Here is a 27,438-nt window from a genome sequence, read left to right on the forward strand (position 1 = left end):
ACATGTATGAAGCCCTTTGTAAGGCATATAAATATTCTGGTGCAGAATTAAAGCCTGTTCTGGAATCTGCCTGGGAAAAGCCCTGTGAACTGCCATAGACTAATCAGGAGTTCTGGAGCTTGGAGCACTCTCCATCAAAACTCCCCAGTGTGGTTTATGCGGTCCCATGCATGCTCTCTCCTACTCAGAGTGGGGCTACATCTACTTTTGATAGAAAGGCACGGAGCATTACTTGCTTCGGTAAATAATTCCTCCAAAGGAACACTGTTGAGCATAGGCAAGACTTTGATGGTAACCAGCAAGGAGGACTTAGGAGCGGGCAGAAGTACTCTCCATGCTACTGCAAGTGCCGGTCTGCTTTTTATCAGTATTTCTATAATGGTGGTTTTCTATGCTACAGAAAAAAAATTTAAAACATGAGATTTCTAAGTCTTTGATAAATAAAAAACTTGTCAGACTACCTGTCAAATACTATATCAGGCAGAAGTAATTGTTTTTGTTGTGGGACTTTGCATCTTGGATTAGGAAGTGACAGTCTCTCCTGGCTGCACATGGTAAAGTAAAACCAGTTGTGTCACAAGATATTTATGGAGTCCTTGGATTTGAGGTCAGTACCTAGTTCTAAAAAGAAAACCATATTCATGTTTAAAAAGAGATTGGATGGTATTTTGGTTTGCAACCAGTGTATGATGTGTCCTTTCTAATAATTTGAAGTAGAAATGAATGTAGCATGATTATTTAACACATTAAACATTAAAAAAAAATTGTATTCAAGTTGGAAGTCTTTTCGATACTTCAAGACAATGACAACAACAAACGTACCCCTCTTGAAATGGATTAGGATGGTGAGATTTCAACAGGGAAAAGTCAAAACACCTATCTCAGCAGAGAGTGCTCAGGATGTCTAGGAAAGCGGGCGATAGAAAGAGTGAGGAAAAAGGAACTGGACAGGAATTCTTCATTCTCACCAGCCAACCTCCTTCCTTTACTCTCCCAGCAGTCCAGCTGTGAGAGTCTGTGATGGGGGAAAGCCAAGGTCTGTGGAAAAATGCCTGACTTACGCAAGCACTTGACCAGCTTGTTGCAATTTTACTGTTTCACCTGGCCAGCAGGTCTCCCCAGGAAGGCCTGGCAGCACAGACTTCCATGTAACAGGCGGTGGAAGAGAAAACTGTTCTGGGTCTGCATCAGTCCCTGAAAAAGAGACACTTGCTTTAAATGTGGAATCACCCTTATGTAAGGATTTAGAATCAAAATGTTAACATCCTGTATTAATTTAAGGTAGCAGGTTGCCAAGAAGAACTCTTAAAATGCCCTAGATACTTTTGACTGCTTGTGTGACTCGGCTTGTGAGCATTTCTAAGCAGTAGATTTAACTGAAGAATCTCTAAAATGGGTGGGTCACCCTTGTGCAAAACTTCAAATACTTCATATGACCAATTGCACTGGAGAGATTTAAGGGGAACTGCTATAATTTTTAGATTTTATTTCCACCATTCTGTATGAAAAATGTTTCTGTGAAATCAGGACAAAAGAATAAAATGCCAAAAATTCTGAATTTTGAAAATAAGAATTTAGTAGTTCACCTTCGGCAGTTTTTATTATTAAAAGCACACAGAGATCTGATTTGCAAGATCCACAAATCAATTTTACCTTCTGCTGGCAGGCTAGCTACGTAACTTTGAAAATTGGTCCAAGAATCCTCTTCTGTGTATCCTTACACAGCAATGCCCTGTACTTAATCTGAGATTACAAGTAACATGTACTGAGTGTATGCAAAGGCTGGCTCAGGGACTGTTGCAGAAATGGGGTGTCTCAGAAGCCCATAAGGCTCACACTGAAGTCAGCAGGAGCTGTGTAGCTTTGGCCTTTTTTACTTTAATGAAAATGCTTTCTTTGTAGTTTCATGAACTTAGGAATTTATGCTTTTAATCCTGTCCTTATATTTTAGAGGCAGGATGTGTTGTAGTTGCAAAACTAAATAGATGAACTCATGAAGCTGAATCTTTAGAGAAGCAGAGCTTTTTTAGTTTGATTCAGTTTCTTGCAAGAAAAACGTGCTTGTTATGAGTCTTAGCCTAAGTTCAAAAAATACATAGCAACATGTACCTTTTGCAAAAAGCTGTTCAGCAGAAGGAGAGGATAAGCATGCTCCTTCCTTTTTAATGCTTCCTTTGGGAAGCAAAATGGGAAGAGAATCCGAAGTAAACTTTTCCGTTAGACCTACTTATTGTAAAACACAGGTTTAGCTCAAAATTTAAATTTGGATCAGATTTGTCCATATTTTATCCTTTTTTAAGCATTTGTGATGATTTATTCCGTGCTCTAACTTAGATCTGCTTTCAGATGGCAAAGGAGAAACTTACTAGGGCATCTGGAGGTCCATTTGAAAAAGGCATGTCCTTACCAGTCTAATTACTGGTGCAGTATGTGGGACTAATTTATCTTCCTTTATTGTTTAGTCCTAATGCTAATAATGCTTTTGTCATCGAACAGCTGAAGAGTTCAGAGTTACTCAAGCAGTATGGGCTCCACTGACAGTTATAGTCCCGATACGTGTCTCATACCATGTTACTTTACATTAACTTTCAAGTTGCTGTTGTAGGAGTTCCGGGGAGTTCCAGTATGGAACTTCTGTACAGGGTGAAATGGGAGCTCTGGTAAATTGTCTTTTTTCTTCCAGGGTTAGTTGGCTCTTTCAGTGCTTATGTTTGGTTATAAAAGATTCCAATTAGAAAATTTTGTCTTTTTGCATGAAAAAGTGAAGTTAATTTTAAGGTTAATTGGAGCCTATATATGGATTGCTAAGGAAGATATTTCACCTATTGTTACATAAAACTATGTTCCAGTTTGTGTTTCGTCTGAGTACTGTGTACCAAGTCTCTCATATTAAGCTATACCACGCTCCCATGTGATACATTGTTAATACAAAGAAATTAATACAATGAAGGCTATTAAATATGATAAAAACTCCAGTATGTATGCTAATGTCATAGAAGACTCAGAAACATTTTATTTTTAAGGAGTCTAACCTTATGTAATTGTATTTTCTTGAAAAAAGATTTTAATCTTGCTCCCTTGTAAATGGCCACCCTTTGTCAGTATAACAGTTAATACAGTTAATGTCAATTTTTGTAATGTCTGACTTTATCACTCCTACCATTAAAGATTATATCACAGTCTTGAAGAAGGGGATGGGAGTTTTTTGTTTCAGTAGTAAAATACTTTTGGTAAATAAGAACACAGTGGGCCAAAGAGTTTTTTGCAAATGCGGATATAAAATGTTGTTTCCCTTATTTTTCAAATTGAAAAAAAAATATATCTACTAAGTATCTGGGGTTTTTCTTTGTCCCAGTAGTAAACTTACTGTTTCATTTTAGGGATGTAACATTCTCCAACTGTTTTATTTTATGTCTGAGAGTTTTCTGAAGCCTTTCAAGATTTTAAGAGGTATTTTTACACCATCTTGCTTTCCAGAAAGTCATAATTGTCATCTTTAAACATTGGAAGCTATGCCTGCCCCCTCCTTGTCACCCTCCTGATACACCTTTTAATACTCCAATATGTGGTAAATTTGTCAGAGAGGAGACTAGGGGGCCTGTTTTGTGGAATTTGAAATGCTGACAAGTCTGTCGACACTGGGTGTGCAATTGTCCCTCGGAGCTTACATCCAAGTTTGTTGTACCGAGCAGAGAATAGAATGTGGGAGAAGTTATTCTGAGTGTGTGTGCATGTGATTGCAGTTTCCAAGGAGACCACCTTCTTTGTCTGAACATGTCCAAAATGATTGCCTAATTGATCTCATCATGTGGGACACTCTGTCTGTCTTTCTGTCTGCTTCTCTTGTGCATTCTTTCCTCCACATTGTTAATCAAAAAGTAAAAAATGAAAAGTTACATTCTCGAAAAGAGCCAAACAAAGCCATTAGCCTGTCTGAACAACAAGTTTGGACCGTCCTTTAGTCAAAACCAATTGCTAGTGTGTCACCAGTATGATGTGAAACATGTTGTTGCTAGTATTTCTTCCCAATCTGTGCTATAACTCGTGCATCGATGATGCTGAGCACTTCTTTGAAAGAGACAGCTGTTAATGCTACTACTGAATTTCCACTAATTATAAAATGAAAGGACCGGCTCTCTTTTCCTTCTCAGAGCTCAATAGTCTAGTTTCACTGATTAAAAAAACCACCAACAAAAAAATCCCCCAAAGCACAAAAAGCTCAGGGAAGGAGAAGATGTCAGTTAGCGACAGTGCTGAAAAGCATGCTGATGTGCTTTTTTTGTTGCTTGTGGTTTTGTTGGTACTGATGATTTGCTAATGAAAGCCAAAGCTCTTTCAAATTTAGTCCCTCGACACTGGAACTGGAAATGAAGAGCTCAAGTTTAAAAACATTCTTGTTAAAGGGAGGAGAAGATTGCGGAAGGCAGTAAGAATAAGGTGCTGAGGCAAAACTGGAGGTCACTGAATACTGCTATTCATATCACTCAGGACCACAGGGGACTTTAGGCCAATCCTCCCTTTCTTGCTAAGGAAAGACTCCTATTAACTTCAGGAGAAATTTAACCTGAATTATGGAAACAGAATATTATTGAGACAGAAACTGAAATTGAATCACAATTCAGTATGTAAAAAGCATATTACAAACATATTATTGAATAAATTTAGTAACTACTGAAAAAAATATTTTTTAAAAAATCCTCTCCGGTTTTTTTTCCAGAGTCCTTTTCCCTGCAAATGCAGTCCTTAAAAAAGATGAACATCAGTTGCATAGCATGGTTTTGTTTGTTTATTTGTAATAAGTGTCTGTAATCTGTGTAAAACTGGGGAGAGGGCATAGTCTGTGTCAGTTTATCTACAATGTGTCACACTGGGGGTAAATACCAGCTGGTACATGAAAAAGGTCCAGACAAATGTAAGCCAAGAGAAGTAAGCATGGACAGCTTGAGGAGCAGAGTCTGAGAAAATAAGTGGAGTTTGCAGCAGCCACAGCTCTCAACTTTCCTGGTGGCATTTGTTGGATAGAATATGATTAATCTGTCTCTTCAAGAAAAGATCTCAATGATTGTTAGAAGCCAGTCCCTCTCTGCCTTTTACTATAAACTAGAAAGAAGATAATAGTTTCACAGGCCTTTGATCTTGCCAACTCTTACTCCTGCCTCACTTTACTCATACGAGCAGTCCTGTTGAGCTGCTGAGTACAATTAAACATGAATGAGCAGCATCAGAGTCTTTGCAATTATACATGACCTTAGCATATGAGGATTTCAAAATAGTGATTTGCAGGGTTTACGAGTCTTTTTGACAGAGAATATTTTCTCTGTGTTTCATAAAGATGAAAATTTAGGCAATAAGCAGCTTGAGGACAACTTAAAGCACTAAGAAGTCCAGGGCAGAGCATATATAATTTTATAGACTGAGACCGTTAGGTGGGACAGAGCAGGATGCTGTAAACCTGGGTGAAACAACAGTCACGGTTAGCACCTGGCTTAATTTAGAGTGGCCTGTTTACAGAAGGCTGTGCTAATAGGAAGATACAGTACTGTGGCTACGAGTCCTAAATGTCTGTCACACACAAGCTCTGTGCTCCTCCCTCTACAACTCTGGGGAGATTCCTGAGCTGTATTTAATTAAAGCATGATAAATGGTGCATTTGAAAAAATAAGTCTCTCTCCCCCTTTCTGTCTCTCCCCTCAAGTTCTGCCCAAAGCCTGAGACCACTTCAGCTCTCTTCTGTTCTGCAAGAGTGATCTGAAGAAGAGCTAGCAGGATGCATGACCTTCTAATCTGAGTGTCTTATGTTTTAGCTAAGAGGGAAATCAAATTTGTAGCTACACTGGATTTTTTTTTTTAATTATTCCTGTTTGAACCTACTTGGGTTTCATGCAAACATGGTACTGTTGAACATAGTTCATCTTATAAAGGCTGAGCTGTGAGGCAGCACTTTATGAAGTTTTCCAGAGAGACCTGTTCCCTCTGGGTATCTGACAACATGCAGCACAGTGGCAATAAGGAGAGTGCTTGCAGAGGTGCTGCTCCCTCCTGAGAGTGAAGCAAAGAAGTAGCTCCCACATCTGGTGCATACACCTGCACCTACCTGACCTGCATGAACAAGCCTTCCAAATGACGCATGCCTGTATTTGGAATATGGTGTGTTCGGAGTGCTGCACAAACAGAACTGCTTTTATTTGACGTTATGGTAATTAAATAAACATTTAAAATAGACTTTTCTGACTCGCTTGACAAAATACGTCTTTCTGAGCAAAAGGTTGAGACCTGACAATTGGCTTTTAGAGCACATTTGAAGAAATCTGGTTTCTCGATTTAATCTGTATGAGATTCAACTGGTTTTGAAACATGACCATAATGTGTCAGTGTGTTATCCAGACCACTAAGTCAGACGTCACAGCACTGCATTGGCACAACTGCCCTGTCACCTGTACACAAAAATACGCCAAACACCTGCCTGACTTCTGCCCTTGTTTAGTAGCTGCCAGAATAGACAGGCTTAAACTTTTCTTCTCTCCTGTACCCTCGCCTCCCAATCATTATCCTCCCTTTTCTTAGCTCCTCCTGCAGCAAACTACCAAAAGATGTTGGACAAGGTCAAGCTCTCAAAGGGTGCTTCTGACTCACAGAAAATGTATTTATTCAACCGGAGTCCCAAATGAAAAATCTTTAGTTAATCTACCTCCTGGTGTTTCTATGCTTTCCATCTTTTAGATTCTTCAGTACAACATTCTGTGCCAAACTTAGGCAGACCCAGCCCGGCAAAGCCTGTCTTGTGTGAGTAGTTATTAAACTGAAGTTAATGAGAAAAATAATGTAAGTAAGAGCTTTCAGCCTAAGGCAAATTATTTTTTATCACTTTTTTTTAAGTTAAGTACATTCTATAGGACTTTGACAAACAAAATCCATTTTAGGAACCTATTTAAAGAAAAGATTATAAGAGCTCCTCTTTTTTCAACTTATACATAGCTAATATACATATTTTGTATTTGGCACATACTTAACATTTTCAGAATATGATTTCCATTGTGATGATAATCAAAAAGAGTCAACATATTTTTTCAGTATCGGGAAATATTTTTGAATTTGATTAGGACAGGAGAACAGTTTACCACAGTATCAGGCAAGTTAGGAAGTCAAAGCATTGACTTTTTACACGGTCTGATGTCTTCCAGAATTAAAGCAAGCTGTGCGCAAGCATATAACAAACACAAGACAGGAAGGCACAAATGGGATTGTCATTCTTCCTCGTACACTGGAAATAAGAAAGTTTTTGAAGAGGTAGATTTGAATTAGGTAACTCATGCATTTTTTTGTGTTTTAACATTTGATTTCCCCTTTCTGTGTATATAATTCTTTCTGTAACTAACTTCATAGGTCTTTTCTGGCATTTTCTTTTTTTCCATAACAGTGAAGGCTATTCAGTTTAAATACGTGGTCCTAAGGGTATGCGGAGCTGAGAGAACATAGCAAATACCTCATTTTAGTCAATTTGAGTATTTTGTCAACTTTTTCTCTCTCACCCACTATCTTGTTTTCTATTTTCTTACATTTGAATGTCAAAGGACTGCACTTTCTGACTCAGACAATATCAGATATGTGCATTCAGACCTTTTTGGCCCCTCTTAAAGTTGTTTTCCACTGTCCTGAGAGTGTAAGTGCTAGGGCCAGGATGTTTTGATCAATCACACTACTCAGACACAGACAAGAATCAGTACATTAAGGCAGCTTTTTCTCACTCTCTGTTCTTAGTATGTAAACTTTGCCAGTCTCAGAATGGAGTCTAAGGGTAACTTTTGCAAAATCAGAGCTGTGTAAACTTTTCATAACCATAGAAGAATTTGGTTAGCCTTGCAGAGTTTTAGGAGCCAGAGAAGTGCTTTCTGATACCCACTTGGAGTGAGTATTAGTGCTGTATGATCATCTGCTCATCTAACAGAAAAATACCATCCCTGACAGTGTTGATGATAAATTAATTAATTTTATCACCTATAGCTTCACTTGTTAGATTGCCTTTGAAAATCAGGTGTGAGAGTAATACTACTTCATAGACATTTAGAAAGTTAAAATGAAAATTTCATTCTCAAAATCATTCCTTCTGCATTTCCCTTATGTTTTTCTAATTTAAACATTTCTAAAGAAACATGGGAAAAAAGCATTCATGATGTTATGTGTATTCTGTTATGTTACTTTAATGCAGCCTAATGTTCAGAAGCAGAACTTCCCATGTAGACCAGTGGAGATTTCAGAGCTATTTCTACATTTGTCATATGGATAACTAGAGCCATTAATTTATTCTAGGTATGAATGATCACTGCTTTAAAACTCTCATATCTTTTTCCCCTCTGGTACTTGTCTAACTTTTGTGATTGATATGATGCTTATGGCAAATTCGCATGGTATTCCCTGGTGATCATGATTTTGACTGAATCTTCCTCTTACGCGTATAGGAGAAGAAACTAATCAGGTTTGTCTGACTAGCTCACTCTATCCTATGTGGAAGTAGATGGTATGGGCATGGACATGGTAGGAGTTAATTAGGAAATGTAACTTGGAGATGTCTAGCACCACCACAACCGAGTCTGTTGTCAGCTGCTGCCAACAGATCTTTGCAGGTTATCTGTTTCAGGGCAGATGTCCTTTGCTTTGTATCCCAGAGTCTTGGTTCCCAGTTGTATATCTTGCAAGCTTACTGCTTGTCATGACCATAATCCTGGCAGACCCTGCTTTCCTTCTGATGAAAACCCTGGGCATACAAGTGGAGAGGGAGCTGCAGAGCACATCAGCAGTGTTCCTCGGGCTTGGATGATCAGGAAACTAGGGCTGTCCCTCAATATGGACAGCGTGTATGAGACTAACCAACTACATCCAGGAATGTTGCCTACGTTTTTCAGTCTCAGCACTGCTGCTTTTTGGCAGCTAAGGCTCTTGGAGGATAACTCTTTTGCTGAATATCATCAGGCTTGCTTTGTCCCAAAGTTAAGGCTTTCACTGTCAGGAGAAGGAAGCACTTATTTCCTGAGCCATAGTAAGGGGATCATCTATTTTTCTCAGTAGTTCTGGAATGACAGTTTATTCTTATGTGTGGGCATGCAATGTCCTCATGTACATATGTACACACCTTTGGACAATATCCATAAATAAACCATTATTGGTCATGGACCTTTGACTGTGTAGCCGGTTCATCAATACATGATGTCTGGAAGAGCTTTCATAATCTCTTCTAGTAACTTAAAGCTACTTTTAACAAGACATGCATGCATACGCACGCATATATCTCTGCCAGGGAGCTTTCATTTTTCCCCCCTTTGTATATGTGGAATTTCTCCCCAAAATTATTTTGGCCCGACGCCCAGGAGTCCACAACAGTCAATGGCTCAGTGGCATGTTTAAGATCTGCATGAAACAAGTCTTTATGCTGTTGGAAAGGAGAAAGTCACAGTTTTGGGGACACATGGCACTTGTTACTAGTACTCTCTAGAGAAACAGTCTTAAAATCATGAGTTTTGCACATTAAAAAAAGCTATACTGGATTATAGTTAGTGATTTTTTAATATATAATTTCTGTTTTTCCTTTCACCTCTGAGGATTTTAGAGACAGACATACCATGTAGGAAAACAGAGAGAAAAAATAACGTTCATGATATTTTCATTGTATATGCAGAATATATAATGATGTGGTGGTGTGTGGTGCTAACGTTTTATCGGCATTAATTTCTGATGATCTTTATTGCTCTTGGCTTTACAGTTTAGGGGTCTTGTGGTTAGCAGGATAATAGAGATAAAGCTGCTACACCACAGCATTTCCATTCTTTGTAACTTCTGCAGTATATTTACAGTGTTCAGATAGAATTTACTGTCTAAATTACATCTCTTCTATCTTTAAGCACAAAAAGCAATGAAAAAGATTTATTTATAAACTGGATTATAAATACGCACAACATTTTTCAGGAAGGCAGCTTTTCTACCCACTTCATTGGAAGTAAAGGGATAAAAATTAATACTTGAAATATGGATGACAGTCCAATGCAGATGGTGATTGTTTTCCTAAATGCCTTAAGACGTCAATTGTATGTGGAGTTTTATACTAACAAGACAGGAATGAGAAAGGTTTTCTTGTAAGTGTCTGTGTCTTGTAGCAGCTTTTCTTCCTCGCTACACAGCAGAGGATTTTGGCCCATGGAACTCTTTTTTAGAAATGCACTGAAAACTATCCCAAACTTTTAACAGACAGTAAAACACTCCGATGTCGCTACCTTAAAATTACAATCATACGGCACAAGGGCTGCATGAAGGTGATCTATATGAAGGGAACTGCCACTAGAGGAGTACTGATCTTGTCTTTTTATTGTATTTAGCAAACTCTGCCTGGAGTGAAATAATCCTGTATTAAATCCTGTACTAAACTAGGAAGGCCATGAAACTAACTTTTCATTAAAGATAATGTGAAACAATGTTTTCCCCCATCCTCAGACATCTGCATTTTAAAACTGGGGAGAAAAACCCAAGAAGTGTAAGTGAAGTAAAGGGACGCTCATGTAGTGACATTTAAGAAGTGGCTGCTCAAGTCAACTATCAGAATACGAATTTCGTGATATAAACACTATAGCACCTATTCTGTGCCAGATGAACTTCGATACCTTTTGTTCTGTATGTGAATTATTTTATAAGAGGCAATTTCAGAGGAATAAATATGAAGAATTTGTCTTTTCTTATAAGAGTACATCTTCTCTTTTTTTTTTTCCCAAGATCCCATGAGTACTTGTACTGTATAAATTTTCTTGTGCTTTCTTACTGTTGGCCTGGACAGAACCATGTAAGTTCTGAATAACCCATCATGCATCGAATGTTTTTGGCATTTGATGGTGTCTTTTACAACACATTTTAAATGTTAGGAGTGTTTCAGTTGTGAGATTTCTTCTCCAAGTTAAAACAAATTTCAGTAAGTTCCAGTGACTGACTGTTAAATATGTTAAATGCATGTTACTTAAATATAGTGCAGGTATTTGTTGTGGCTGCTTACGAAAACTGAAATGGAAGTCACAGATTAATGCAGATCCTTGAAATCTGCTTTACGACTTCTGAAAAAACTAATATTTTTTGTATGAGAGCAAGAAATACAAAGACATGTGGCTAAGAAGGCTGTTGTTATATTTAATACAGTATTCTCCTTTGCATCAGGCAATGCAGAAGTTGTCCTTGGAGGATTTTACAAAACTTGTAAATAATTTTGTGCCACTACAAAAATAGTTTATGTGGCATGTAGATGTATGCTCATCTGATAGTAATGGCTATACCCTTGACACTTCAGCTCACCAAGGGCTGAAGTTTTTTTCCACTGGTGTGTTTAGTCCCACATGATCTGCTCTCATCTACATTACAGCTTTCTGAAATTTGACGGCATTTGTATGCCAACGCCAAAAAACCTAGAGCTAAGTATCTACAGTATTCAAAACCTGGAGCTAGAGCAAGATTTGCCAAACAAATCAACACGCAGAAGATCAGTGCTTTTAAAAATTTGGCCACTCTATTTCATGTGTGTGTGGGAGCTGGGTGCTTCTGCAAAGCAGGCCTTGACTAAGAAAGATGATCTCCTTCAAAAAATGTGACCCTAAAGGGTTTGGCCGTATCTATTCCACTTATAGCATAGAGCTCCAAATTCTTGAGTTGTCTGTTCTTGTGTTGGGAAACAGCCACTCCTACCCAAGGGAGTGTGGCCTGACAAAAAGAGCATTGAGATAATAAAAATAAAGTGCATTCCATGATCCAAAAAAGGGCAGATAGAAGTATTTCTAGCATAAATTAATGCTGGGGTTTGCTGGAAGAAATTATGCTGTAGAAGGATGTTAGACATTTACCTTGTTTGTGTTGCTTTTTCTCATCTGTTTTAGACGAAAGAATGAAGTTCACGAGTAGCATGAGATAGATATATGAAATATAGGGCTATTATAATGCCTTCAGACTGAACCTGTAATTCACAAATAGAATATAATGAAATCATATTTGCCCTGTGACATACTTAGTGTAAGATTCTTACATGAGGTAAAGTTAACCATCCTTCTTTCTCTCAGATCAATACCATGAGCATTCCAACACAAAGGATACCGCTATGCATGAATGAAGGTAGAATATGGTGGCAGTTTATTATAAACACTCTTACTTTCACAGTGAACAGAATTAATTTTTCTTTCTCTAGGCTTCCACTATTAAACTGTTGTTATCTGGGTATCTGATATGCGGTCGAGATAAGTGAGAGAGACTACATATGGAAAACTCTTACCAGCATGCATGGACCTGATATCCATATGCAGTGATTTCAGATATATAAACAGAGTCTGGTCCAAAGCCCATTCTGATGTTCCTGAAGCACAACTTTGAATTGTCTCATATATCCATGTATTTTTTATATTTGTGCTAGAAATGAAAAGATGACAAAACATAAACGTAGTAGTATGAAATCAACCTACAAAAAGCAGAATGGATAGTTAAATAATTAGGCCTCAGAGAGAAGGCAATGCTGTGTTGCTATTATGTTACACAAAAAATAAGCAAAGTAAGGATGAATAAACTTTCTAGAACAGAAAGTTGTTGAAGAGGATATGTTCACATCAATGTAGAATGATTTTTGAGACTACTGTAGTTTTTGAGTACTGGAGTATTTAACATAGATCTCTGATCATTCCTGTAGTTCCCAGTTTAGCTAATGCCTTTTTTTAAATGGTCTCAGTGCAGTATACAGAAATATTAATTTAAAAGGCAAGTAGAAGAAGTCAGCAGTTAAAACTATCCAGAAGATTGTCTACAGCAAGAGCTTACCATTGTTTTAGTTTCCCAAATAACGGAAATACGTAGGTAGATTCATTTTTTGAATAAATAAGGGTATGAATGTCTGCAAGGCTGCATGTAAAACAATCAGGAAGATTGTCTGGAGCATGAGCATATTATTGTGCTGGCTTTTCCCAGTGATGGCAATAACTAAATAAAATAATTCTTAGAATAAGTAAGGGTGTAACTCCATGTATTTACTCTGGGATTCAATTTGAGACAGTATGTGAATTCTTTTTCTTTTCTCTCGATTCAGTTTTTTCTAGCGTGGTCTGCCACAATCTCAAAGAAAGTAACTTAAATTTATTCTACATTATCATCTGTGAGTGAACAGCCTAAAAATGAAAATGCTTCTCCTAAATGTGAGATTAATTTACAGTATATTGTTAATGGCCGTCTCTGTCAGGGAAATGAGGCATATCAAATGCATGCTCCCTCCCCCCTCTCCCATCATGACATCTACAGTACACTGTGACAAACTGTAAGCTCACAATGTTGTGGAACAACCTAGGTGATTTACCGCAGCCTAAAGCAGGCGTGGGAAATGCCTTCCACTTCACAGGCATGCTACAGACTGCCTCAGTGCAGAACAATTGATGTAATTGTATTGCTTGGCTGTTCAATTCAGCATTTGGAGACTTCCTAATGATCCATTCCAAATGTTTTGGCCAGGCAACCCTTTTGTACAACTAAGTATATAACCCTGTGTTGCTTCCCATTTTGTGGTATTACAGATAGTATTCTTGTTACGCTGGTTTTGACTATATTTCTAAAAATAAGTGGGAGCGGTCTTTTACCTCATTCATGAACTTACTTATGGGAATATTAGAGAAAGTATCTGAACACAAGAAAGCATCTTAAATTAACAGAATGAATAATCAGAAAGACTTGTCTCCCTAGTCACACATGTGAGTCTCATGCTAATTGTGCAAATCTCTTAACATTTACCCATAAGTTCCTAAAGCTCTGATCTATAATTCATGACAACCTGATTTACAGCAAAGACCAGAAATTAAGTGGATGGATCCTACTTTCATCGAAGGCAACAGCAAAACTTCAACCGACTTTGCTGTAGTAGGACAACACACTATTCCTCAAGATCCATCAGTATTTTCAGCATAAACCATTTTTCATATCTTCTCTCCCAACATCATGTGATTCCAGTAGTGAACTGTAGCAGTGGTGGCACCAGTGTAATATTAAGAGTTAAATACATTTTGATAAGTTATTGTAATAGGTCTGGGGCCTGCATGGATCCTAGGTCCAGCACTCACAAGTCTACACTGCATTATCATTCCCAAAATTGACCTTTGGGTTGACTAATTAAGGATGCTTAGGTTATATTTGGAGCAGAAGAAAGTATAGTGAAGAGGAAGATCCTTTAGGTCTTTTGTGATCTGATTGAAGTGGCATAGGATTTCTGTGCTGCTGCCCATGCCGCTGTGTTGAAAATAAGAAAATAAGCTGTAAAATTGTTCTGGGGAGATGCAGCAATTCATTTTTCCAAATAATTATATTGTCCCCTTTGCCTTACAAAATAAGGACAAACAGCCCAAGGGAAACACTGTGTATAATACTATGAAGAATAAACATATTCTTAGAAAAATATTAGCAAATGTAACTGGGAAAAGCGTTTCCTGGAAATTAATACACTAAACTAAAAATTGACCAATTTAATTTTTCTTCAAAGAAAATACTGACTATGACACAGCAAAAGCCATAGAAGTTGCATCAAATGCAAAACAAAAAGAAGTCCAAAACAGACTTTTTACTAAAACATGTTAGAACAAGCAAAGGTTTAAATTTTTATTATCTGATCAGGACTGTTAACATTAATTTTTTCCCCCTAAGTTTTTATTGTTTAAATTCATGGGAAATTATTGCTTTTAAGTCAGCTGCACCTGCTAAACATCTACTTTTTATATCTAGATCCATGTTTTTATGCCTATAACCATGTGTGACTTGATCTGACAGAACTTCACTGACACTGCTTGCTCCAGAACACCTGCACATCCCAAATCCTGTAGCAAAAGCCTTCCATGGCACTCATCCTGAAAGAGTACCTTCTCTCACTATCCTTTTAAAATTAATGAGTCACTTCTTATACTTCTATCTGTTGTTTGTTTATAATATCCTGAGAAACATAATGTCAATATGAGTTGTCCCTTTTATGCAAAAGATTTGCATCTTTTCATGTAAATCTTAAGAAAGATTTACCAAATGTATACAATTTTATGTGGGGAGGTGACCACTCTCCAGGATGAATTTGTACAAATAGCGTACAGTTTTTAGACTGGGAAATGAAACCAAACCATGTTAGTGCTAACAACCCAATCAAAAGCATTCTCTCCAAATTCTGGGCAATTTCTGGGGCTGAGTTTGGACGAAATCCTCTCTCCGGTCCTTGTTCGTTTGTTTATTTTGTTCTTTACACCTTGTCTCAACAAGCCTGTCCGCAGAGATTTAGATGCAGAATTCACATCTTATTTGTTGTAAGCAGAAATATCAGAATATTACTTCCTGATTTCAGAGATGTATTATTTGAACTTTTTATCCTGGAACAAAATACTCTGTTGAGAGCAAGATTTGCTCTTTCTGTCCCAATGTGGAGTAACGCTCCTCTGTTCAAATAATGATGAGTTAAACTAAAACTGAACAGTGCATGAGAAAATTTGCCAGCTCACAGCAACATACGAACAGGGATATTTTCTCACGTTATCTAATCAGACATACATAAATTGTCTACCAGTGATAACTTTCTTTGTAAAGAAAGGATACTTCCATATCTGCAGCACAGAAAATTCTAAAAGGAAATATGAGTGCATACCTACCATGTGTCAGGTATTACCTTAACAGTGTAAGAAAGGCAAGATAGTAAAATACAAAGATGGAGATGAGGAGGTAGGTGGTTTAAAAGCAAGTTTGTGCATCATCTGTCCTGATTCTCATTATACTAAGGTACAAAAACCTAGTGATCAGAAAATACATAATAAGGGCTAAATTGTGCCTGGCTGTTTTATGGAAAATATAGAGAAGCTTATTGCCATTTATGTGAAATCTGCCTTGGCGGTAGAGACCACACAGCATTCTCCACGATTGCCTAAAAGAGGTTAAAAACTACAGGGCCATAGGACAGTTTGGGTTGGAAGGGACCTTTAAAGATCATCTAGTCCAACCCCCCTGCCATGGGCAGGGTCATTTTCCACTAGACCAGGTTGCTCAAAGCCCCAGCCAACCTGGCCTTGAACACTTCCAGGGATGGGGCATCCACAACTTCTCTGGGCAACCTGTTCCAGTGCCTCGCCACCCTCATTGTAAAAAAAGTCTTCCTTACGTGCAATCTAAATCTACACTCTTTTAGTTTAAAACTGTTGCCCCTTGTCCTGTCACTACAGGCCCCGGTAAAAAGTCTCTCTCCATCTGTCTTATGAGCCCCCTTTAAGTATTGAAAGGCCACAATAAGGTCTCTCTGGAGCCTTCTTTTCTCCAGGCTGAACAACCCCAACTCTCTCAGCCTTTCTTCAGAGGACAGGTGTTCCAGCCCTCTAGTCATTTTTGTGGCCCTCCTCTGGACCTGCTCGAGTAGGTCCCTGTCTTTCTTGTACTGGGGACCCCAGAGCTGGACATACTACTCCAGAGAAGTACAGGCACATCAGGGCTGGCAGCCCATGAAGATGTTTAGCTGTGCGCGTGCTCCTCTTTCTTCAGAAAATCTGAAGAAACTCTCCCACTTGGCAGTACAGTTTGGAGGTGTCAACCCCTCCAGGTCCGTACTTTAAGCCTCTGACAAATGAGGGTTTAACTGGTGTATCTGTTTACATGGGAACATCATTTTGGCTCTAACTGTATAACAGTAAGGCCAGCTACAGTCAGGATCCGTTTTGGGTGGTACGGCTATCTATGCATTGAGAGACCATTACGGGCTGGAGTCAGTGTCAATGAACTGACTTGGAAAATGGAAGCAGCAGCATCCCCATTTTAGATCTTAGGAACAGTTATCTCGGTTTTCAAGGATCATGCACTCGATCTGAATCAAGGCCAGGAACTGAATTAAGGTCTTAAGGCCCGTTCAGCTGTCTTTAACCAAGAAATGGTAGTATTGTTGTAGCTGTGAAGCCAGGAAAAGAGCTTACATGCCAAAAAGCTTGTGGGTTTGGGTTCTTTTCCTGTTAACTGTTTGGTATATTAGTCCCAATCAATCTTGCCTTGCCTTGCCTTGCCTTGCCTTGCCTTGCCTTGCCAACAACAAACTTCTTCATTCTCCAGAAATATTTTTCAAGCCTCTGTGCTTCAGCATTTCTAATATGAAGTGCTTTTCAGGAAAGCATCAATCGATGCTGGTCTGATTATTCTGTGCCCTGTTTCAACCTTGGAGATCACTGCATTAGGGAGCTGGCTGAAGCAAACCCTGTGCCATTTTCATATAGCTATGGGTGTAAAATCTGTGCTGCTTTTGTGATTAAAAAAGGCAACAGCCTGCTAGAAATAGAAAACCACTGACCAAGTATTTCAGGACAGCAGATCTAAAAGGTAGGCTTTCTGAGTTCGTTCTTAAGCTTACAGGTATGTAAGCTCACCTTCTACATGAATGTCCTTCTGCAAGTGCTATATTTTTGCTTTTGTCTCATCTGTGGCCTTCTTCGCTTGCTGAGGTTTTAATAGTATTCAAAGCATTCTGATTAATACCTTTTTATATTATATCTAATCTCTGCTATTGATGATTTCTCCATCTGATATGAAGCAATTTATTTAAAGAACCCTTGGACTGAAAAGGCCATTTAGTCTGGATTCAAAGTTAAATTGACTGAAACACCTACTCAAGAATTCTTCTTTCAGAATGGCAAATGGGATCACTGAAAAAATCTGCTGTTTCCAAAAATGCTGTGAAACTCTTTTTTCCCCTCTCTTGAGCTTTATGTAAGATGTGACGTGTGAAGTGTCATGTAAGTTATACTCCTCTGGCTGGGTGTTCTTAGCATCCACTGTGGGCGCACAACTCTATCTTATCACCATTCATGAAAGCCTAAATGGATGTGTCATATCTTTCTTTGCCAGCAGTAAGAATTTTCAGTGCTTTTTAAAAAGAACAAGGATGGGAAAGATAGAGTGAAGACACTTGTCTTGTTTACAACTACCAAATCAGCAGGTTTAGTTGTAATTAGTTGGCTGATGGAGCTGTTAAATGTAGCAGACCTTTTGGAAAATACATTGTATGCTACAGTTTATAGTAAACTATAATATGAATAAATAGCTGGAGGTTATGTGAGCTTGAAACCAGTAGGCTGTATGTTACATTAACTGAGCAGTACCCTGAACCAAGGAAGACTAAGGCAGGCTTTCCTGTATCTGATTTGATTGCTTTGGATAGACAGGGTCTGTGTATTTACGATAGTCATTTAACAAATGTGTAAGACATCATACAGCCCTGTGTACCAGGGCAGTATCGTAGCTAGAGACCAGAGTTGGGAGCTCAGCTTTCAGCTATGTACATGTTTTGCCTGCTTTAATATTTTTGGAGTTTAACAGGATAAGATGGCAGTTTTAGAGAAGTTATATGCTTTTAAAACCCATCTGACCCTTCAAGTTCTTGAACTTTAGCAGGAAAAGATTTAAAAAAAACCCCACTGTCGTTTTTCACATTGAAACAAGTCCATAAAATTTAACTCTGCATTTTAATGTACACTTTAGATGTAAACTTCTTTTAATCCATAGAATAAATTTGCTGCATTACATTAAATATAAAAGAGACCTTTTACACACTTTTATAATTCTGCAAAACTGTGTGCTAGTTGTCTCTAAGCTAGAATATTGGTAATTTGGCTTCATTCTTCACCCTTAATTTCATCGGCAGAATATTGCCGACACTCTGCAACACTTAACACCTTTAGTGAACATTGATCGACAAAAGCCAAAGGAAGATAGTCAGTGTCTTTCCTATTCTCATATTTGCCTTGCTACATGCTTTAGCCATGCAATGACTACAAACACTGAAACCCCAGACAAATCAGAATCAATACTAATGCCACTGAAAAAGTATTTAAAAACAAAATAAAATTAGAAGATACAAAATTTATGCAGAAGTGCAATGAAGAGGCGAGTATCAGTGAGTTTTAATGAAGTAACCATTTGTAATTTCAGCATAGTGGATTTTAATTTATTTTTGGGATGCATGGCTACTTTATAACCGAAGACTAAGGATAGAAAACTTCAGCCTCTAGATGTTCAATGTCTTCTCTCTTGAGGTCATCAAGGATCCTCTTGCAATAACTGTATAGGTAGAGAAGGCCTTCTGTCACCTCAGAAGACAACTCCTATCGCCTTGCCTTGTTCTCAGGCAGCCCAAAAAGCAAGTCACGCTTGGTACCTACCATAGGCACCTGCAACTCGTGGGATGAATTCCAGCCTAAATACCCTGTAGGCCGCTACAGGCCCAAATCTCCAAAATGTCCAAGAGAGTTGAGGATACGTATCTCCTTTCTTAAAGAACATGGCATAATGGCAGATTTTTAGTTCATCACAGGGAATTCCTCACAGATATGTTACTTTTTTTGGACATTTTTTGCATCTGTCACTGCATATACATCAGTTATTCTGAAGTGATTCCACATGTGGCTAAACTCCATTTTAAACCTCCTAGTGTATGCTGACATAGCAGTTGGGTCCAGAAGGGACTTCCCCCTTCCTGTTCAAATTCAGTAGCCTCTTACAAGGGTTATGCCTTACCTTTTGCTATTAGGTGATAGGTGAACTTCTCTTTTTGCGCTTTTAAGATATTCTGAGTGCTAGTTGCCTCTGAGTTTTTTATGAACACGGGGAATGTTTATGAAATGGTTGTATATCATACGTGCTTGAATGGAAACTTGAGACAAATCTTCTCAACTTTCCTTAACGCTCTGTCCTTAAAGGCCAGATGTTGAAAGGGCTTCGAAAATATATCTGCCACGCTCAGAATCTAAGAGCTTGCACACAACAATTTTATACACGCGAGTAGTTTGCTGAGTGCAAAAAGACTAATGGCAGCTGCTTGTAGGACTAGTGCTCTGGCCTGGATTCTTTCTGCTTTAGGGAGATTAGATTTGGGGACTAAATTAAAGTACCAGATTATGAGTTTGCTCAGACTAGGCTTCCAGCACAGTCGGTTGATGATCTGAATGCTCATGAGGATGTGCCCCTTTTTCTTCATTGCTTACATACACAGCTTCAGAAAATTAGATGTCTGGATACCTGAATTTAGGTGGGATAAATTAGATACCTGAATTTATCTGATAGTGTTAGGATGAAAATGATATGGCTTACCTAATGAATGTTCAAGCAGTGCAAGCACAGGATGAAGTCTAGGATTAGACTTAATCACTAATGACTTGACCTAACAAACAGCAGGAGCACTGAGATAACACCACATTTTCCCCTATGTTACTTTGCTCTTGTTCATCCCTTTCTTTCTGCACAGGGAGTGAGGCTGCTTTAATTGGCCTTTGATGGAAGCAGGCTGAGGGATGGCTACTTGGACCCATTCAATCACAGGCCTATGCAGAGTCAAATAAAAGGATAGCGAGGGCATGCAGAAACTCAAGAAAAGAGCCATCCACTTTCCTATTTTAACTCCCTCACAAAAAGAAATTATTTGTTTCACTGAATAAATGCCCTACAGTGGTGCCTTATTCCTTTCTCTGATGGAAAAGGATTTTGCTGAATTACTATATGAGTTTGATCTTCCTTGTCTGTAGCTATTTTGGGGGCCATATGAAAGCTGGTAAGGTCAATACCTTCAGATATCTCCCTTCCCCAAGTAAAAATGCAAGAATAATGATCATTCGAAAAGAAATGTAATCCAGGGATTTTTGTAGTCGAGCAGACCTTTTACTCTGGGTACATTCTTTCCCAAAGTGTTATTTAGTTCAGTGCTAGTATGTAATTCGTTAGCACACAACCATTTTTTAGACTTTCGTCTTTTACCGTAGGTTTGCTTTTAGGGCATGAAATTTGATGGCTGAAGCCCGATTTGACTTCAGACGATGCAGTCCCTGATTTTTTTGGTTGGTAATTCCCAGCCTGTTTTTAAAATCGTACACTCTTCATTTTGATAGTTAGATAATCTTACTCCCAATTACTTTTTTATTATGGCATTTTAGGTAAAGAAGTAGAAAGAAAGATGGCTTTTTTCCTGGCGTGGTCTGCATTTTATGTCTCCGTCAAGTGCTTTTCTAAAGCTGTTTTTCCCAGACTGTGTGTTTTGCATGGGTGGGACAGTGGGTTATTGTTAGCCTGTTAGACACAACTCGGTTTGAATACCCTTCAGTAGTTTGTGAGGCAAGTCAGCTCTATTTGCATTTGTTCCAGTCACAAAGGTTTATAGGTCAGCAAAGGCTGGCTGGAAAAATTCAACATGCCAATGCACTATTCTTCTATGGTTGTCAGGAATTCAAACGTGCTGGTTTTTATATTTCTTCTTGGTCATGAATATATGATAGCACAGTCTGAAGTCGCTTTGTTTCTTTGGAGCTTGGTACCAGCTGGGACTAAGATGGAGGACGTGACTTGATGCCAGCTTTCCCCCTCCCTCTTCTTTTGCCCATACTAATCAGCAGCAAATCAAATGTCAGTACATCTGGAGGCAGTGAGAGGGCAGTGCTCACCAGTGCACTGTATTGCTGCTATTTTTTTCTCTTCTATGAAAAAGAATCCAGCTGAATAAAAGATGACATTTGTCCTTTCATAGAAAACATTGCATTAACTTAATCTCCCTTCTAGTTTGGGTTTGGCTTTTCTTTTTTCCCTGTTTTTATTTAGATACCTTTGGGTTACATCCTGAAATGTTTCCTGCTTAGCTACATGCAAAGACTATGTGGAGATCTTCATTTATGCATGGACTGACAAAGAATAGGCATCTTTTAGATTTCAAGACTTTAGAAGCCATTCGTACAGCTTTAATGGTCACATACAAAGATACCTAATGAAAACCATCTTGGGATATCACCAATAACCTGATCTTTTAACAACTTGCATGCGAAGCTTAAACTATATATAAAAAAGAATGTCTTCCCCAAAGGAAGCATTTCCTTAGCTTTGTTTTTCATCTTCCAGTTATAGAAAAGGTTTGGCCTTTTGCAGTTCTTAAAATGAAATATAGATTTATCCACTGTAATTTGATTCCTTCCGAACTGCATTTTGCATTTTACATGGTGTATCTGAATACACTGCGAGGGATACTATTGCAGGTTTGTTAGGAGCTGACATCTCATTTCCAGGCTAGCTTACTGTAGCCCCATTACTGTGAAACCAGTAAGCCCTTCTTGAGTTTGATTTATTTAAAACTCAGTTACAAAAATTGTTTGTCTTCATAGTTGTATCTTGAGATCTGAGATTTTTCTTACAGAAGTAATAAATAGTGCCAGATCTCCTTTTAATATGCTCATTGAAATGCAAACTGTGACCTCTCTCGGTCTGGTTTAAAGAGCCTTTCCACAAAATATGGACTGTTTTGAGTAAAAGGTGACATAGGCAAGGAAGGTTGCATCTGTAAACTAGAGAGGCAGCAGCTAAACCTCACATTGATGCCTCCATTTGAAGCAGCCAGGGAGACCTGTTTACTTTTGAATGCACGATTCGCTGCCAAGTTGGCACCATCTTTCATGTTTATAGATTTAAATTCAGCACATGGCTTTAACTCTTCAGCTGCACTAGCTGCAAACAATTACCCCAAAACAAATGCTTAGGTATAATCAGTTCATTGTCTTACCCATGCCAAGTTGCATCTGACCCTTTAGAAATAGAGTTGAGAACGTTATTTTAAAAAGCCATATTGGGTAAGACGCATGCAAATAGCAAAAGCGTGTTTTAAATGGAAATGTTTACAAATATTAAACCTTACTGTGAAAAAGCATCTCCTAAAACAAACATTTAAAAAAAAAAATCATGTAATGTATTAATGGGAAGATACAGTGTTTAACAGATGAATCACTGAAAAAGATTCCACAGTTAGAATAATATTAATAAGCACAAAAAAAATGTTGTTTATGAACCTCCTTTCTTAGCCTACACAACTACTAACCTGGTGCAAACAGCATAAAATTGTCAGTAGTTGGAAATTCATCTGGGAAGAACATTTCATAATTTGTTTTTTATTTTTAACTCTTAAAAAATCAGTTCTGTCACAAGATTGCTTTAGTAAATAAATATTTGTCAGTTTTGACTATTTTAATAGGCAAAATATTTTACCACACATAGAAATTAATTTTTAAAACACAACCGTGATTGATTTATTAAGAATGTTTTCAGCAATTAGATACATATTGCTTCGTGGCTTTAATACTTAGTAAAGGAGCAATAATAAGCTAGCTGCAAATGTAGTCATGCTCTGAAATCAAATTGGAATCTTAGCTTCAAAATGGACAAATAAACATTTAATACAGTGATGTGGGTGACTACCATCCACACAGTGAAAGCGCAGGCTGAATCCCATCAACTCCAGTCACTGCTAAGGTTTGGTTATGGACAAAGGAACAAGTAAATGCAATTCTGAAGTTTTTATCTGCAGCCCTTTATTCTGATCAAACATTTTTTCTAGCTTGCCTGTATGCTTCATGCTTACAAGTATCTCAGTTATGACTCTATTGGATACATAGATAGTATGTTTGTTAGTAGCTGTATTAAATCATACTGTAATTATAACAGTGATTTTTTTTCTTTTTTGGTTACTACGCTTACCTATTTTTTCCCCAACAATTTGCAAGACATAAAGCACTTTGCATGTGACAAAACAGTTCTTTCATTCAGGAATTATTTAATTTAGCATTAACTTCTGGATGCATGCAAGTAGTGACCTATCTGTAAAGCATTCAGTGTAATCAAAAGGTAATTTGATAAGTCAGAAAGCATGTCTGCAGAGTCATATATCCCTTCTGTGGTTTTAAATATTTTCGTAATCATGGATGCAATTGAGCACGTGGGAAGCTCCTTGTAGCTAGCTCTGAAAACAGACGGAGATCAACAAAACATCTAGACTACATTACAAACATGTAAATATATTCTGATTTTAGATTAAGAAAAATTTCTCTTACATTTTTCTCTCAAATCCTGTTGAGTGTACTTATACAGTATACACTTTCAGAGTAGCTTTCTTTTTGGCAGTTACTTTACTCTTAAAACTCAGTACTTCTTTCATAGTGCATCAGATTTACCAAATTAATAATTTCTTGGCATTATTCTTTTAATTCACACGTGGGGGGGGGGGGTGTATACATACATATGTGCTCTTTCATTGTTTCTGGAATTTTAAGGAAGTGAGAAGCACAGAGGCTGAATAGTTCTATATTCTGTAATGGTTCACTCACTGTAGAATAGAGATCTATTTTTATAAAAATACACACTGCTTTCTGACCTAGTGTGAAAGATACTTTATTTCTACAAATGCTAATGTAGGAAAAGCAGCTGTTACATTAGTTCATGCTTTTATTCAGGTGGGTTCCATCAGCTCCTAAACCCCTTGGATTACTCGTAAGCGAAAGCAAAATTTGCAGGCACAGTTTGGATGCTGTCAGGTATCCTGGACTGTAGCGGATTCTTTGAGGGTTGCAGCCCTGACCCGTAGAGGGATTTATTTGTTTGTTTGTTTGTTTGTTTTTTATGGAATTGGTTGTGAATAGGGGAGGGAAAATACAGAAATTGCTTATTGACATTTCTGGGCCACAGAAAAGGAGCGAGAAGACTACTGACATATCGCAGTAATTTTGGATCAAGACAAATCCTTTAATTGGGTGTGTGCAGTGTGAGGACATTTGCAGAGATCCCATAGTTAAGGTTGTTGTGAGCTTTCAGTTTTCCAGAGAGAAAAATTAAAAAAAATCTTAATAAATCAACCTTTGAGAGTTGCTTTATTTTAAGGTGGGAAAAGAAGAGGAGATAGGATTTTCTTATGTGGTTCTTTGGTTTTCTTCTACTTGTTCTCTTTTTTTTTTTCTTTTTTCTGACACTGATTTTATCTCTGAGAATCTCTCACCTTGTGGTTTTTTTTTTCTCCTGTTAGCTCTGCAGTGGGATTGATGGCTGTGTTCAGACTCCAGAAATACGCATACCCTTGCTTTGAAGAGGTAGGATGCTTTTGATATTTTACCATTAGAACAAATGGCTATTTTCCTCATTGTCTCATTATGCAATTTATAGACATTAAGAAAAGCCAGTGAACATGACAAGTATTTACATGCCCTGATACTGCCAACAGCCTACTGAGCTTTATTTTCTCCAGGCATGTTACCCCTGTCTCAGGAGAGGCCCTCATCCCCACCACAGCTTGTCCTTCTTCTTCAGCTGTGTATGTGACCCCTCCCCAGTTTCCCTATAGAGCTGTGACAGCCTGTCATTGTCTACCTCTCTGGATATTACAGTGGCAATTTGCTGACATGGATGCTGACTGATCCCAAGATCTCTTTTTTACTCTCTTTTCTCTGCGTTTCCTCCCCAACTCAAGTCCGAAACTGAACAGTATGGGTAATGGCCAGGAACAAGAGTCTGCAAAGGCTCGTCACTGCTAGAATTTTTCTGTGGTAGATAGTAGAGGAGCTAATGACAGATTTTAGCTGTCAATTCTTAGATAGAAGAATTGTCAGAAAATCTCATCTTCTCCATTCACCTCTTGCTATGACTAAGGCACAGTGGGAAACTTAGAGGACAAATTCAGTTGACAAACAGAACTTGGATCCCTGCAAAGGAGACATATTCTCCTCCTGTCAAATCTTTGAAAGATCAAAAAAAACTCTTGCTCTGATTAACTTTAGTGTACCCTCTTACATCCCCTGCTTCAGGACACACTGAAAGTAATCCTCTTCACTCATACTGGGAAAATTACGTTGAATAAGCAAGGAACATGCCTGAAGTTAAGATTCTAGTTTTAATGGTGACCATTTTTCATTACAAAAAGTTTTGGTTATGCTTTCTGTGCATGTGGGCCTCAGCACAAAAATTACTGTACAGCTAAGCATAGTTTTACTCCTCATCTTACCCCACGCTATTATTTTATCTCAGTATTTTTTCATCGATCTATTAAAATAGGAAATACTCCTAAACACTTGCTCTCATTGAACTCAAATGCTCAAGAAAGTGGATACTGATTTTAGTTTTTTGCAGTTAAAGTTTTTAAGAACATAATCAATTAAGTTAAAAATGGCATTATTTTTAGAAAGTGTTAATCTCAATTTTTAGCAATCTAAACCCTAAATTTTTGTAGAATTTTTCATAGTACTTTACTGTTTGGTGCATGTCTATGTGGCCCACTTGCATAATGAAATGCAACCTCTAAGTAGATAGGGTACTCTACACAACTCAGCACTACTTTAAAGATATTTAATTATATTAAAGCAATAATCACGGCACTGCTTGATCATCCTTTTTTATTTCTGCTACATACAGTAGAAGTTTAAGAATATTTCTTGTATAGACAAGCAATTAAATGCAAGGGTTCTTAGAGAAATTGCTGTGGAGAACAGTCTCCTTTTGATTGCCCGTATGTGAGACCTCCATTTGTTTGTCCATTTTGATGAAGTTCAAGTCTAAAGTGTACCGTAACAGTTAAATCTGAAAAAGGACATCTTGAATTACCTGGCCACACCAGAGGTAATGAAAGGGAGCACAGGAGCCCTGAGCCTGCGCCATATAAGAAATTCCTCTCTTGCTAATATAATTGCTGTGCAGTATTTCACACCAAATTTCCTCCTGTAATAAGGAAATGTGTTGTATACTTAACCAAAAAAAAAAGTGAACTATAATGAGTTTTAATTGTGAAGATAGTCCCCCTGTCCCAGTGCAGTGTTTTGTGGCACTCAGATCTGAACAGGGGCAGGACTGCGTGCAAGAGCTGGAAGCCACTGGGGAGTGGGTGGGATGGCGTACCGGAGGCTTAGTCAGTGGTAAGGCCTGGAGAACCCAGGGTAGAAAACTGGTGAGGCGGAGGAGAAAAATCGTTGCTTTCCTTGTATCAAGGTCTGTATCAGCCTGATCCCTCCTTGTCCTACCTGTTGTCACCACGTTAATATCGGCTTCAATACTTTTAACTAGCCTGTCAGAAGGTGCAAGCACAGACTGAGAATGAGTAAATAAAAATGTGGTGTAGAAGTAGGCTGAAGAGTCAGTGAGGGCATTGCCAACCGTATAAATTTCATTTCTTTTTCTTACAAAAAGAGGGATTTGCACTTGTTGCATTTAGCAGACTTGTATTTGCCAGACATGAAACTGAGTTTGGTATTGTATATAGTACCTCTGGGATTTTGTTTGACATAACCAAAGGATTTTCACTTTACAGGGATTGTTGGCCTGGAATGTGGCCAGTTCTGACCGCTTTGTGTAAATTTTGGGTGTCTGTGAAAGGGAAGATGCAATGCTTGGTTGGGGCTCCTTCTGGCACGCCTCGCAAGGAGTGCTTTTCTTCCCTTGGTGGGGTTAGAGTGCTGTTGCTGGAGGGAAAGCTCTAGCTATCCGCTTCTTACAATTTGGAGGGGCTGTTAAAAGAATAATTACCATTAAAGATTAATACTGCGTTTTAATTACTTTAATGATGGTGAGTCTAATTCTGCAGCCATTTTCTTTCTTTCTGTGTATGCATGCATTGCTAGAAAA

The 27,438-nt window shown here is 38.1% G+C and overlaps 1 long non-coding RNA gene across 2 annotated transcripts in view; it reads left to right on the forward strand.

Annotated features, from left to right (window-relative positions):
• The window catches only part of LOC143163293 (uncharacterized), a 146,705-nt gene that overhangs the window by 99,516 nt on the left and 19,751 nt on the right, over positions 1 to 27,438 (forward strand). For both annotated transcript variants that reach the window (XR_012995878.1, XR_012995879.1), the window contains one exon: positions 24,857 to 24,920. This is a non-coding gene — a long non-coding RNA (uncharacterized LOC143163293). The remainder of the gene's footprint in view (positions 1 to 24,856; positions 24,921 to 27,438) is intronic.

Source organism: Aptenodytes patagonicus, chromosome 1 (assembly GCF_965638725.1).
Source record: "Aptenodytes patagonicus chromosome 1, bAptPat1.pri.cur, whole genome shotgun sequence".
NCBI classification, from domain to species: Eukaryota; Metazoa; Chordata; class Aves; order Sphenisciformes; family Spheniscidae; genus Aptenodytes; species Aptenodytes patagonicus.